This window comes from Abrus precatorius, unplaced genomic scaffold (genome assembly GCF_003935025.1).
Source record: "Abrus precatorius isolate BTA unplaced genomic scaffold, Abrus_2018 Scaffold9, whole genome shotgun sequence".
In the NCBI taxonomy this organism is placed as follows: Eukaryota; Viridiplantae; Streptophyta; class Magnoliopsida; order Fabales; family Fabaceae; genus Abrus; species Abrus precatorius.
Genome location: NW_020874439.1, coordinates 17,933,076 through 17,942,878, shown reverse-complemented (window position 1 = coordinate 17,942,878; position 9,803 = coordinate 17,933,076). Strand labels below are relative to the sequence as shown.

Sequence of the window (9,803 nt, the reverse complement as noted above, 5' to 3'; positions counted from 1 at the left end):
TACTGATGAATCTTGTACCCTCAGCAAGAATTCTATTTGTTTTGACAGGGTTTCCAACTTATGTGTTATTGAGTCGCTACTTTTTTCCTGATAGATTGAAGCAGTTTCCTTCTTTTTACTACTGTGATTGTCTGTTTGCCATTGAAAATTGCTAGATGCTATCTTTTCTATCAATGTATGGGTCGCAGTTGGCACCTTGCATAGGAAAGATCCTCTAACAGCTGCATCAACTGTGGCTCTATTGGAAGGTAAGAGTCCAACATAGAAAATCTGCATCTGCTTCCATACAAGGAAACCATGATGTGGACATCTCCTCAAAAATTTCCCAAAGCACTCTCATGTCTCGAATAGAGATTCAGAATCATATTGTTGAAATTTAGAGATCTCTGTCATTAGCCTCATGGAGAATGATGGTGGAAAATATTTGGCCAAGAATTGCTGGAATAGGCCGTCCCACGTTGTAATTGAAATTGATGGAAGTGTGGAGAACCATGCGTTCACCCTTTTCGTGACAGAGAATGGAAAGAGGCAAACCCTTCTAACATCTTTTGTAACACCGTTGTATTTGATGGTATTGGTGAGTCAAAGGAACTTTTTCAGATTAAGGTGGGGGTCTTCGTTAGGTCACCCCGAAAAGAATGTGGAATAATGTACTAGATTGATTAGGGTCGGCTTCAATTCAAAATTGTTGACCTCTATGTCAGGTGCTACAATGCTTTCGGCATCATCGTCAACAGTAGGTGTCATGTACTTTAAAATGGGTCATTCTTCCACCATTTTTTTTTCTGTCTGCACTCTTTCCTTAGTCTACTTGTTGTCTTCTCGATTTATGGATCAAAAATGAATTTTGCAATAGGTTTAGAACGAGTGAGCATAAAACAAAATAAAAATATTTAAATCAACCAAATACTCGATTTTCTTCAATATTGAAAATTAATCCCTAGTAACGGCAACAAAAACTTGTTCATTGGCAAGTATACCAGTCAAAAGTAATAAAAAGTTTTAGAATTAAGTTCTCAAGTTATCGTTCCACAGAGATTATTTTCAATTACCAAGAATACATTGATTCAATTGTTTAAATAGAAAGGATGCATAATGGATTAAAATAAAAAAAAGTTAAATTCAAAAAGTAATTTAAAAGAAACAAAGGAGGTTCTTGACAGAAATTGGATGAGAAAAGCTTAAGGCATAAGGTTTCACCTATTACACCTTTCTATGTTTTCTTTAGTTTAATCCCAATGTTAATTTCTTTAGTGTTTACCAACCATCCATTGATAGACGATGCCGAGTCACTATCAAAAGACCTAAGTTTTCTAAAGATTTTATAATATAGAGCCAAACCTAGGTTAATTTACGGAGATACATTCTCAGTCAAATTCAATTTTAGGTTTTCTTTTAAAAAATGCAAATAAGGTTTTAGGGGTTTTAAAAATTACAAATTAATTCAGAGAGGGTTAAAGTGAGTAAAAATGAATTAAGAAACATCAATCCACAAAATATCAATTGCGTATAACTTCAGCTATGACATTATCTAAAGATTTAAATCCGTGTTTGAATAATCATTCAATTCAATTATTAATTCAATCGAATAACCTAATTGAATAGAGTTACAAATTAAATCAAATAATCATTTAACCTAATCCACATTAATTATCAAATCAGAGCATCAATTGAGTCCTAATTTGAATTCTAACAATAGAAAAGTCAATTACGATCACAATACACAATTTTGATATTAGAGAGAAAAGAGAACAAACTCGGAGCAATGTAACGCAGAACTTAAGTCAGAATTACGACGTTTGGATTCTGCAGATTGGATGAGAGGTTTAGCCTTCCATCAGAACGCTTAACCCACGCAAGAATGAAAAAAGAACGAGAGTTTGAGAGAAAGTAAAAACAAGGATTCTTATTTTGGCTAAGTCTCAAAATCTCAAAGTGTTTAATCACATCATACCCTAATTCAAAATCTTATTAGTCTATTTATAGATTCTGATTAAGGTAAATTAAGTGGCCAAAATTCAGGCCACAATAATGTCTAAAATCGAAAATACAATTATTAAATAACAAGGGTCTAAATGTAATCTCACAAAAATATTAAGCAAATCTGCCTCAACCTCAAAAAATTATAAAAAAAATGAAAAACAACTCCAAATTCAGTAATCCATATATGCATTTTAAAGCCCTAGATGTGTAGAATCTAATGCAACTAGAATCAACTAAAAACGATATCTGTAGAAAAAGTTATGGCAAAATAGTAGTCAGAAGGTTAGAATAACAAAAAATACAAAATTAAAGCATTTATTTATAATTGGCCCAATTTATTCAAATAAGTAGAAAATGGTAAAAACAATAAAAATAAAACATATGAAAAATTTTTATTAATGAAAATAAAACTATAAATATAAACTTAAAATATATTACATCACCCATACATAATCTATTAACACCCGATGATCATGGAATGTTAATATTATTTTCCCTAGGCAATTAATCCCAATGATAATGCAAGACAAAAGATAGAGAAAACATAGAGAACCTATGAGTTTGTTAATTTCAGAACGGTTGGAAGAGAAGGATTAAGTTTGATTCGCCTAACCCTTTGTCTCGTTTTATCCTATAGTTTCATAATCACATGTGGCACGATCGTCTACGATGCAATTAACTATGAAATGCTAGGGGTAATTAGTTCTTAACATGAACAATTCAATTCAATAGGATAAAAATCAAACACACAAAGAAACCAACATTACTATTAAACGTAAAAATCACACAAAGTATGCAATAGGATCCCCTATAGCCCTAGTTATGGATTTAGCTATTCATAACAAAACGAAAATCGAAAAGTATGAAGAATAAATCCATAAACACAAATTAGAATTTAAATAAGAGAAACTTAAAAGGGAAAAAGATGAATAGAGTTCTCGTTCTCCAAGGAGTGCTCAATCACTCGCTCAGACTCTAAAGGGAGGCTCGTTGTCTTTGCCAATGATTTCTAATAACTCTCAACGGTCAAATAAGTCAAAACTAAGAGGAGGAAGAAGGAGTGTAGAATCAAGTGTATAGGATGAAGTAGAAAAGTTCTCTATAGAGTGGAGTATAAGGCCTCTTTATACAAGATATGCCATGAGTTCCTCATCGGTAAAGCTCTATCTTTTCAAATCAGTTTTATTCACAATCAGAATCTCAATCAAAATCTTTATATGAATTTCAAATCTAAATATGGATCAAAATTCCTGTAGGGTTTGAATTTTTATTTTTTAACTTTTGAATGTAGATCCGTTTAACATGGCAGTGCACCCTCATCCAGCATGATTGTGCTAGAAAACGAAGCACGCCCATATAGTTTAAGAAGCACAGTCGTGCATAAGTGTGAGATTAGCTAAAATCATCAAAGTTTTTGCTCAGAATATTCTCAAAAAAGTACTGATGGTTCTCTTATGCTTAACTGTGAAAATTAACATAGAAACTAGTGAGGAATCTCCATAAAATAAACTCCAATTACATAAATATAAGCCATAAAGTACATTAAAATATGGACTTATCAATTAACACCCACAATGGTCATGCAAAATATCAATTAAAGAAAGTATTAAACATCTATGAATTTGTTAATTTAATAACGATTGGAAGAGAAAAATTAATTTAGTTCACCTAATCCTTTATCTTGTGTTATCCTAGAGATCCTTTAACTAATTGTGGTACAGTTACCTATGATGTAATTAATTAGAGCTATGTTACGAATAACAAATTCACAATATGTAATTATATGTAATAGGACAAACTTAGATTCAAATATCAAAATCATATAAATTCATGAACAAGAGTTCCCATAGCCTTAACTATGGACTTAGTTACACATGCTTAAGAAAAAAATTAAAATAATCATAAACAAAACATAGTCAGAAGAAAATAGCAAACTAAATTATCCCAAAAGATTTGGGGATGAGAAAAGTTCTCGGTCTTCAAGTATGATCGATCAAGGCTTAAAGTTCCATTAAGAATGTGCCAATGATTATAAACAGGGTTATGAAAAAGATGTATAAAAGGTAAGGAATGGATAAGATGAAAACAAGATGGAAAACAAGATGCCTAGTCACTTCCCCATGGTCTTTTTTCAATAAGATTTGAAAACCTTAAAATTTCTTCAATTTGGGTTTTTCATAAGTAAGCACAGTTGTGCAAAGCCATAAACATGGTCGTCCATATAGTCAAAGCACTCACATGCTGGCTATTGGGGTCTAGGTGTGCTCGTCGCAAAACTCTATTTTCCAACCAATTTAGGCTCAAAATGCACCAAAAATCCAATAGTGGCATTTTCATATTATTATGTATAATCAATATATAAATTACTGTAAAACTCAATTAAAATAATGGTCACACATAAATATATAGACTATAAAAGCATACCAAAATACAAACTTGTCAAGCTAGTAGAGGAAGGAGAGCAGGAGGTGGCAGTGACAACTAGAAACATTATGGGTGGAGAAGAGGAAACATCAAAGATGACAACAGTGACAATGATAAAATTAGTCTCTAACCTTATGTAAAACAACATCGTTATAGAATCCTATGTATTACTTAACGTTATATAATAAAAGTTAACATTTTTTAGCTATTAGTGAATGTGAGAAACTAATTGCATGACGACTTGTTATATCAAGGAATGACTAGATAATTTTAAAAAGTAAAGGTCTAATTATCTAATGAACTAATTTGTAGACTTACTCTTTGAGTAAAGATAAAATATGTTATATACCATAAATCTTAAAATGCAATATGTATTGATTTTTAGTATGTGGAATACTTTTAAGAGAGGCATCATACGAAAAGTTGAAACTTGACAAAATATGTATTTTTTTTAGGAGGCATCTACATAGAACATGACTTGTGGCTTTACATTTTTTATTGCTTCATTCTAATTAGCACTACATTTAGATTTATTATGTGTTCATTTATGTTATCTTTTTATTTGATTAAACATGATTATGTATTGGGTATTTGATAATTGTGCACTTGTTAATGAAATAATTTTTTTTTCAAATGCTCATATGATTATGATATCTTAAACCATGCATATTCGTACACATTTAATTTTAAAGTTTCCTAGTTTTTGCTAACATGACAGTTATAATTGCGTCTCTTGAAGTATCCACATGCACAATTTGCTAAAGTCTCCTCCTATCACTATACAAGTAGTTGTGTAAGAGTAAGTATGGGCACACATGATAAATATTATGCATTTTATACTCTTTAATTGAAGAATAAAGCTTAATGAGTGTGGTTTAATCCCTAAGCTCATTAATTATGAATTTAGCCTAATTAAGTAATAATTCCAGTCCATGTGGAATCTAACTTCTTTGACAAATTTGTTCATATGTGTGGCTCTGTAGGTTCTTTTAATATTTTATTTATAATTAATACACACACATAAGCAACATCTAATTACATATCATTATTTTCAATACTAAGAATGTCATCAAATCGACATAACATATTTTTGTGATAATGTATAAATTATATGATTAGTTTCTTTGTCCTCATATTCAATTGAATACTTACATTAAACATGTCACCTTGTAAATTCCAATTTTATTTTTTATACCTAAGTTGATTTTTTCAAATAAATGTCTAATTTATTTTACTAAACATGACCATGTATTTCGTAGTCTAACTCTCTCAAGAGGTCTTATAGATATTACTCTCACTACATAGGATTGATAAATCTTTCCTAGATTACTTACATTCCTCCATCTTATTTATTCTTACTATCATACTAAGAATTATTTATGACACTCATGTAATGATCTATATCCAACATTCTCATGGTCGGTCACTCTAATACATCATTACTGTTAATATGTATCTATGTGAGGATGTGATATTTCATATCTTTGATTTGTGAGACTTGATCATCGATCTATTTATACACTACTATCAACATATTATTATTGTTCTACTAATAATGCTTAACTATGGACATTTTAAGAATAGCACTAAGTAAAGTTTTACAATTACATTTTTTACTTGGTATAATATAAAGTTATATTTATTATTATAAAGATATCATCAATTTCTTATAAAAAAGAATTCAATTTGAAATATTTCATTTATTGAAATAACTTGTGATACAAAATGTTATGTTTATAACATGATGCTCTTAGTGTATATATTAACAAATTTATGACATTATTTTAATAAACTATAGTTCCTTCTAAGAACATACATATACACACTAAGCGCCATTATTCATTCATTCTTACCTTCAATTAGTTTTTCAGTTTTAAATCAAAATATTTATATTAATGAATATTTAGTAACTTATTATTCTTTCCATCCATTTTTAGTCATATTATTGGCAATAAAATTTTAATTTGTATTAATTTTTATTTATTTAAAAAAATTTAATTGAGTTTTGATTACGTTAAATAAAATTATCTTTTATAAAAGGAATCATTTATATTTACAAAAAATATTTTTACTAAAAATGGGTCAAGTTATTATTGTTGTTTTTGGTAATGATTGAATATTTGAAAAAGTATAAGGTATTATGTTTGAAGATCATAAGAAAACTAATCCAAGTTAGATGTTGTAGCTTAGATGTGATTGAATGAAAAATAGACAAAATAATGAAGTTTGTAGCAAATTAAACTATATAGGAGAACTTCTAGAGAAATATTTCTAAGAAAAAAAGAGTATAAAATAGGTATAAAATTCTTTCATATATTATAAATAATTTATAGTTCTCTATTATTTTATAAGTTCTCTCATTTAATTTATCTAAAATTTGAAAAGATAAGATTTTTTTTAATTTATGAGATAAGTTTTATTTATTTATTTATTATATTTTTTTCACCTATAAGAACTTTATAAGTATACCCAAACTAGTTCTATATCAAGTTTATTAGAAAAAAAAAGTTTGGTAGCTTAAGATGAGATAAGATTTCATGATTTTCAAAGATGTGACAATTAAGATGTTGATCATATGTTAAGTGATCTTTAACTAACATTATTTTATTAAAACATCTTGTGTTAGATATATTAGATGATGATGATATAGATTATTATTTACCAATGTCATCAAAAGACAGTGACGATGATAACATTAATTAAGGTGAAATTCCTAATGTGAAAAATCAATTTGGAATGGGTTCTGTTGAAGGTAGTTTAAGTACATCGCAATTATATGAGAATGTAGGTAATGTGAGTTCGGAAGAAAGCAATGGTCGTTATCAAGAAATGATTTATGATGTTGTTGGTCCTAAATTTAAAATTTTTTGTGATTTTGAAGTTGAACAAGAACTTAATAGAGATGTTGCAAGTTTTTATAGTCTTTTAGAGGTAGCAAACAAGCCTTTATGGGATGGATGTGTTTATTCAGAGTTATCTTTAACAGTAAGAATGTTAAGCATTAAGTGTAATGCCCCAAATTTTGATAATATTAATTATTGTTATTTATATAAATCTAAATGCATATATATATATATATATATATATATATGTGTGTGTGTGTGTGTGTGTTGATTTAATTGATAATGATGTTTTTGTGTGTAATAAGTATATGAATGTGTATATTGTGTATATGCATGACTGGTTGGGCTGAAGTGCCTAAGTGCAAGGCGTATTACTGGACTGTTCTCGCTGTAACGAGAGGGCCCTGGGAGAAGGACTGAAACTGTCACCTTCTCGCTGTAGCGAGAGACGTCTGGCTATAGCGAGAAAGCGACAGTTTGTGATGCATTTCTGGGTGCAATCTCGCTATAGCGAGAGGATCTCGCTGTAGCGAGATTCTGCAGAAACCAGAGTGCATTTTTCTCTAGTTTTTTCACTATAATAAGAGTGTCACAACTAGAAAAGGATTTAAAGAGGGTTAGGGTTCGGGGAGAGTTATTCTCCCTCTCTCTTCGAAATTCATTTGATCCTCTCGTTCCCAAAGCCCTATTTCATCGATTAATTGCCTCCAAAGCCGTTCGGGAGTGAGATTGGAGCTCAGATTTGTCTGGGGAACGCTTGGAGGTGAGTTTAAATGATTAGGGTTTTCATTTTCCTTCCCTTTCTTTGTTCTTGGTGATTTTCGAGGTTCTCATGGAATTCTTTCATGTGTTTAGGCTGAAAGTCGTGTGGGGAGCATTTCTATAGTTGAGTTCAGACGTGGGTCTTCAATCCAAGGTAAAGGGGACTCTACCTTACTCCTTTATGTGTGATTTGCTGATATTTTGTGTGATATTGTGATGTGGCTGACTAGAGGATAGGAAATTGCTGAGATATGTGATGTACGTACTTGTGCCGTTTATACATGTGTGTATATCTGAATGAACATTGTGAAAATGTGGGCTCGAGGGCCGTGTAATGTGAATGGGAATAGGCTAGGGGCTGTGTGTGTTGTGAAAATGAAATGTGGGCCTAGTGCTGTATGGTTGAATAAATATGGGCATAGTGCCGTGTACTGTTAAATGTGGGCTATGTGCCGTATATTGAAATGTGTGACTGGGGTGTAGTAGAGCTGTTGTAATGTGCTATGAATGGTTCAACGATACACTGGGGATGTGGGAGATGAGGATGGTAGAAATACCTTGGGAAAGAGGGAGTGGTGATAACACCGACTGCAGAACGGGTGCACCACGGGCCACACACTCTCTTCCTGACTAGACCTCTGATTGCTATCTTTGTTGAGCGACCCGTGACTGCTCATGTGGTATCCGTGATGCGAGGGTAACTAGTGACTATTCATGGTGTAAATCTGTTATCACAGTACTATAGTGAATGTGGCTGGTATGCATATGCATGGATTTGTGTTTTGTACTTGTGGATATGAAATGCTGCTTGTGATTGTATTTGTTTAATGTATTGGAATGTTTTGGAGGTGAGACTCTACGTTTATTGTGTGTTTTGGGTAGTGTAGAGTACTCACTCTTACATTTATTTTTCAGGTAACCAAGACGATCAACACTGGGCTCAGTGAAGAGACGGATGGACTGCTATAGGACTTAGAATTTATTTTAAAAACGTTGTAATTGAACTAGTCTTGTAGCAGTTATTTGATATTAAGTTGTAACCCTTCACTTATTTTGAAATCTTTTATAAAAATTTGGTTATCCGATTTGCGAAATCATTATTTAATTGAAATTAAATTTAAGGTGTTACATTAAGTCATAAGAAAATCAAAGTTAGAGCTCATTTGATCAATGAACTACATTAATTAGTTAACTTAGTCCCAACCCGACTCATTCCCAAAAGACTTTTACCAAGCAAAAAATTAATTTCTAAACTTGGTTTAAAAGAAGTCAAAATTGATTGTTGTTTAAAAGTATGTATGCTTTATTAGAAAGATAATTTTGTATTAACCCATTGCAAATTCTATGGAGAGCCTAGGATTAAATCAAGAAAAGGTGGTAGAATTGGTAAGCATAAAGATGTACCACAAAAAAGTCTATGAATTCAGCTCCTCACATGACGTGGTGTAGTGAGGATAAGATAAGCGATGGCGTAATGACTCATCAATCTCACAGTAAGACTTGACAACATTTTGATTAGCTTTATCTTTATCTTTGACTTTTTTTTCTGTTTCTTTTTTGCTATCAATGTTTACACGTTTAGGAGTGAAAGTTTGGATGTTAGATAGCTAGCTACTTTCTAGGGAGTCCGTTGTATAGCTGAGTCTATAAAACTTGATCTTTTTATTTATCAAAGAACATGGACTGACAATACAAAATAATATTAAGATATTTTAATTCTTCTTCATGAGTTAACATTTGGTATCAGAGTTAGGTGGGGTTTCTAATAGAAGGAAGCAACAGACTTCAGCC

The 9,803-nt window shown here is 31.1% G+C and overlaps 1 non-coding gene across 1 annotated transcript; it reads left to right on the top strand.

Moving 5' to 3' along the window:
* The first annotated feature begins 292 nt into the window (after positions 1-292).
* Positions 293-399, top strand: LOC113851779. Its single transcript, XR_003502344.1, has one exon. It is a non-coding gene; the product is annotated as a small nucleolar RNA R71 (small nucleolar RNA).
* The last annotated feature ends 9,404 nt before the right edge of the window (positions 400-9,803 follow it).